The following is a 6,377-nucleotide window of genomic DNA, read 5'->3' as shown; positions in this document are numbered from 1 at the left end:
GCACTTTGGGAGGCCGAGACGGGTGGATCACGAGGTCAGGAGATCGAGACCATCCTGGCTAATGCAGTGAAACCCCATCTCGACTAAACAATACAAAAAACTAGCCGGGCGCGGTGGTGGGTGCCTGTAGTCCCAGCTACTCGGGAGGCTGGGGCAGGAGAATGGCGTGAACCCGGGAGGCGGAGCTTGCAGTGAGCTGAGATCCGGCCACTGCACTCCAGCCCGGGTGACAGAGCGAGACTCCATCTTAAAAAAAAAAAAAAAAATGTCAAGCTGGAAATTTCAAGTGATAACAGGATTTTAGTGCCTTACAGGTAACTGGCAGAAGCAAAACAGATTGTCTTTGGAGAAACTCGGAGAGTTTCAAGGAATATAAGTTCATAGAAAAAAAATCACAAACGTAAAATAGGCAAGAACCAGCAGAAACAAGGGGCAGAAGAAGGCCACTAAGTCTTAGAAAGACTTAAGATGTTAAGTTAGCAAGCACATCCATAAAGTGTGCTTTATACTTACAGAAATAAGGGGGGTTAAATGGCATGAGCATAAAAACAATGAAGCAGATTGTAAAAAGTGCCAAACAAATCTAGGAATGAAAAATATAATTGAAATTGCAAGTTCCACTGGTTGGTTTAACAGCAGACTAGATGCCACTGAAAATAGAATAATGGATATGAAGAAATTAAGATCTTTTCAAATTTGCAAAAGCTGAAAGACTGTCATCCATATATCTGCACTACAAGAAAAGTTAAAGGATGTCCTTTGGGCATAAGGAAAATGCCTGCCTTCTGAAGGAAATGAAGAACACTGAAAATAGTAAGAACATGGGTAAATGTAGGATTTATTATTTAAACCTCTTTAAAAGACAGTTGTTTAAATGAAAGTCATAGTGTGGGATTTATATGTGTAAAAGTAGAATGGATGACCACAATAGCTTAAAGACCAGGAGAGGAGAATCATTGCTATTGTAAAGTTCTTATGCACAAAGTGACATGCTACCATTTGAAGATAGAGTGCGATAAGTTACAGATGTGTGCTAAAGCAGCTGTTAAAATGACATACCAAAAAATCATACCTATTAAACTATCAAAAGATAAAATGGAATTATTTTTAAAACTTGATTCATCAAAAAGACAGAAAAAGAGGTAAAAGGGAATAAAGACCAGATAGGATGAATAGAAGACAAATAGCAAGATGAGAGACTCAACCTAACTGTATCAAAAATCACATTAAATGTGAATAGTGTAAACACCCCAATTAAAAGGCATAGATTTTCAGACTGGATTGAAAACACATGACCCAATTATATTCTGTCTACAAGAAATGTACTTTAAATAGAAAGATACAAATACTTAAAGGATGGGAAAAAAGATATGCTAACACTAGTTACATGAAAATTAAAGTGGCTATATTAATCAAAATAGAGCAAAAAGTAATTCCCAGCATATTAGTCCATTCTCATACTGCCATAAAGAAATATCTGAGAGTGGGTAGCTTATAAACAAAAGAGGTTTAATTGGCTCATATTTCTTTTTTTTTTTTTTTTTTTTTTTTTTTTTTTTTTTGAGATAGAACCTCCCTCTGTTGCCCAGGATGGACTGCAGTGACACAATCTCGGCTCACTGCAACCTCCACCTCCTGGGTTCAGGTGATTCTGCTGCCTCAGCCTCTTGAGTAGCTGGAATTACAGACATGCACCACCACGCCCGGCTAGTTTTTTTGTTTGTTTGTTCAATTTTTTTTTTTTCAGTAGAGACGGGGTTTCACCATATTGGCCAGGCTGGTCTCGAACTCCTGATCCGCCCACCTCAGCGTCCCAAAGTGCTGGGATTACAAGCATGGGCCGCCGCACCCGGCCTAATTGGCTCACATTTCTGCAGGCTGTGCGGGAAGCACGGTGGGCATCCACTTGACTTCTGGGGAGGCCTCAGGAAAACTCAGTCATGGCGGAAAGTGAAAGAGAAGCATGGCCATAGCAGGAGGGAGGGGTCAGAGAAGTACCACACACTTTTAAACAACCAGATCTTGTCAGAATTCTATCATGAGAAGAGCACTAAATGGGGGAACCCACCCGCATGATCCAGTCACCCACCAGGCCCCACCTCCAACACTGGGGATTACGATTTGACATGAGATTTAGGCAGGGACACAGACCCAAGCCATATCACCCAGGATCACAGGAAGTTATTTCATACTTATAACACACACCTCATAACAAAGCTTCAAAACACATGAAGCAAGAACAAGTAGAACTTCAAGGAGACATAGATCAATCCACTATTATCAGACATTAATACCCAACCCTCAATAATTGACAGAACAAGTAGGCAGGAAATCAACAAGAATAAAGTAGACTTCAACAATTCTATCAATCTACTTGACCCGACTGATATTTTTAGAACATTGTATCTTACAACCGCAGAAAATTTTTCTTGAGAAAATTGAGAAACAACTCAATTTTGTTTCTGAGAAATAACTTGAGAAAAATTTTTAGTTGTTTGAGTTAAAATAATAGTATCGGATTTATAATATATGTAAAAGGAAAAGTTTTTGTAAAAAGGAATGTAAAATGTAGAAGGATTAAGTTTTTCTCAAGTACATATGGAACGTTTATAGAGATGGACTACATTATAGACCATTTAAAAAGTCTCAAATTCAAAAGATTTGTCACATGAAGTATATTGTCTGGCCATGGTGGAATTAAATTAGAAATCAATAGCAGAAACTAGAAAAGAGAAAAACCTAAAGTAAGCAGAAGGAAAGGAATAATAAAGCTCAAAGTGGGACTTAATGAAATTTTTAAAATAGAGAAAAATTAATGAATCAAAATTTGGGGAGTTTGGGGGGAAATATTTTTAAATTGAGAAATCTCCAGCCAGGTAGATATATCAGGGAAAAAAGAAACAAGACACAAGTTACCAATATAAGCAATGAGACAGGTGACATCACTGAAGAGCCTACAGATAGAAAGGATAGTGAGGAAATATTAGGAACACCTTTATAGCAATAAATTCAACATGGATTAAATTGACACATCCTTTGAAAGGCACAGATTACCAAAGCTCACCCAAGAAGAAATAGATTACCTGAATAGCTCTATGTCTGTTCAAGAAGTTGAAATTACAGTTTAAAAACCTGTAACGAAAATCTCACCTGTATTCCCAGCATGTTGGGAAGTTGAGATGGGAGGATCACTTGAAGCCAGGAGTTCAAGGACAGGCTGGACAACATAGTGAGATTCTGAAGAAAAAAGAAAAAAACTAAAAAACTAAAAAAATTAGCCAGGCATGGTAGCACATGCCTGTAGTCCTAGCTACTTGAGAGGCTGAGGCAGGATGATTGCTTGAGCCTAGGAATTGAAGGCTGCAGTGATCTATGATCACACCACTGCACTCTAGCCTCGCTGACAAATCAAGGCCCTGACTCAAGAAAGGGAGAGAAGGAGAGAGAGAGAGGAAGAAATACTTTCTACCTCATTATCTGAGGCCAGAATTATCCTAGTACCAAAATTATCCTAGGACCCTGGTCAAACAACATGCTACAAAGGAAAGAAAACTACAGACCAACATTTCTCATGAGCATAGGGTAAAATTCTAAGCCAATTTATCAAATTGAATCCTACAAGATAAGAAACAGGTAACACAGCATGATCAAGAGGGAATATCCAAGGAGTATAGGGTTGACTTAACATTTGAAAAATCAATCAATATAATTCATTGTATAAACAAACTCAAAAAGAATAATCGTATAATCAATACAGAAAGGCATTTGACAAAATCCAGCTTTTGCAAAATTCCATTGCAAAATTCAATGGACGTACAAATGAGCTACTAGAACAAATAAGTGAGTCTGTCAAGGTTGCAGGATAAAAAGTAGTGTACAAAAATCAGTTGTATATGGTAGCAATGAAAAATTAATAATTGAAATAAAAAATCAACAACATTCGCAGTCGCATAAACAATACTACCTTTGCAATAGCAGAAATACCTGGGATAAGTCTGACCAAAAAAATGAGAAAAATACCGTACACTGAAAACTACAAAATATTACTATGGTAAAGAAGACCTAAGTAGATGATATACCTTGTTCATGGGTTACAAGACTCAATATTGTTAAGATGTCGTGTCATACTCCCAAAATATAGATTCAATATAGATTTAATATAATCTCAATCAAAATCCCAGCAGCCTATTTGTGCATGCGTGTGTGTGTGTGTGTGTGTGTATGTGTGTTTGTGTAAATTGACAAGCTGATTCTAAAATATTTGTAGAACTTCAAAGGACCTAGAGTAGCCAAACAACTCCACAAAAGAAGAACCAAGTTTGAGGACTAATATTACCATATTTTAAGGAGTTATTCTGAAGCTACAGTAATCAAGACAGTGTGGTATTGACATGAAGGATATACCAATAGATCAATGATACAGGAATTGTATCCAGAATATAAAGTACTTTCAAAACTCAGCAATAAGAAAACAAACAATCCAAATGGAAAATGAAGGAAAGACATCAACAGACATTTTACCAAAGAATATATTTAGACAGCAAATAAATGAATGAAAAGATGTTCTAACATCATTAACCATTAGGAAAAAGGCAAATTAAAATCATGATATCACTAACTTCTACTAGAATGGTTAAAAGATAGCGATAACACAGAATTCTGACAAGTATGCTGAGAAACTTCATCTCTCATATATTGCTGGTGGTAATGTATAATTTCACAACCATTCGGAAAAATATTTCCCAGTTTACTTATAAAAGTAAACATGAAATTATTGTATGACCCAGTAATTTCACTCTTGGGCATTTATCCTGGGGAAATGAACTTATGGTCACACAAAAACCCATACTCAAATGTTCATGGCAGCTTTATGTGTAATGAACAAAACCCAGGAAAAAAACAAATGTCCTTCAGTGTGTGAACTTGTGATCCGTGAAATACTGCTTAACAATAAAAAGGAGCAAGTTATTAACACACCCAGTAACTTGGAAGGATCTCAAGGGAATTATATGGAGTGGAAAAAAACCCAGACCAAAAAGGCACTGATGTATGATTCCATTTATATAACATCCTTGAAATAAAAAAATTGTAGGAATGGAGACCAGACTAGTGGTTGCCTGAGATTAGGGATGTTGGGGGTACGGAGGGGTCGGTGTGGCTGTAACAGGGCAATAAAAAGGATCATCGTGGTGATGGAACTCTTCTATATCTTGACTGTGGTTGTCAGTATACGGACCTACACATGAAATAAAACTGCACAGAACACACCCCACCGCTGCCCCCAACACACACACTACAAGTAAAACTAAGGAAATCTGAATCAGGTCTGTGGATTGTACCGTCAATTTCCTAGTTTTGACAATGTGCTACAGTTATATTAGATGTTACCACTGGAGGTATCAAATGTTACACAGGACCTTTCTGTATGATATCCACCACTTCCTCTGAATCTATAATTGTTTCAAAAGGTAAACACAAATTTGGGAAAGAGAAAAGGGGATAGGAGGAGGGAGGCCCATACAGGTATATGTGAATTGTCCTGACTCAAACTTCCTTGCAGAATGGATGATTCCTGTGGATTTATTACAGTATTCAAATAAATAAATGGTCATGCATGGGAACAGTGATGAAAATGGGTCAAAATCAATGCAAAATCACAGTGGTTACTCCAACCCTGTGCACTGAGCCTGGAGGAAGTCTACAGGGGGTGGAGGGGAATGAGGGTGGGGTGGATGTCTCCAGTAGACAGTTAGTCCTGGATTTCCTGAGGATGAAAAGCAACTGAGAGCATAAGAACAAGCAAAACAAAGAAGGCAGGTAGTGCTCAGAACATAAGGCCGCAGCATGCACTTCCTTTTGCACCGTAGGTAAGGCTGGTCTCTCCCTGAAAAAGGCAGGCAGCCAGGGTGACCCCAAGGACGGCGAGGCGGGGCACAGGGCTGGGCTCTGTGGCAGCCTGTTCTGGTGCCCAGCCTCTGCTGGGAAGGAGCTGTGGGCCAGCCTGTGGGGAGGAATGCCTAGACTGGTTGAAGAGGGCTGTGGTGGGTCAGGATGTGGAGGGCACTCGTGGTGGGCTTCCAAAAACCTAGGATCAGTCCCCAGGACTCTCCCTCCATGTCCCCTTCATGCCTCCAACCCCAGCCGTTGGCCATCCCCTGCTCTAGCTGGGGCAACCTCCTTCAGTAGTGTTGATGGCAAAATTTTGGATCTTATTTTTAGCAAAACTACTCTGTATATGACTTGTTTAGCATCACACTACCTGCCAAGTGGGTATCTTCTCTGGGACAAGATGCTCTCTTTCCCATCCGTTATGGACTGAATGTTTCTGTCCCCTGAAAATTCATATGCTGAGGCCCTAACCCCAGTGTGATGGTCTT

This window comes from Macaca thibetana, chromosome 4 (genome assembly GCF_024542745.1).
Source record: "Macaca thibetana thibetana isolate TM-01 chromosome 4, ASM2454274v1, whole genome shotgun sequence".
Taxonomy (NCBI): domain Eukaryota; kingdom Metazoa; phylum Chordata; class Mammalia; order Primates; family Cercopithecidae; genus Macaca; species Macaca thibetana.
The sequence above is the reverse complement of the archived record's forward strand: the minus strand, read 5'-3'. Positions refer to the sequence as shown.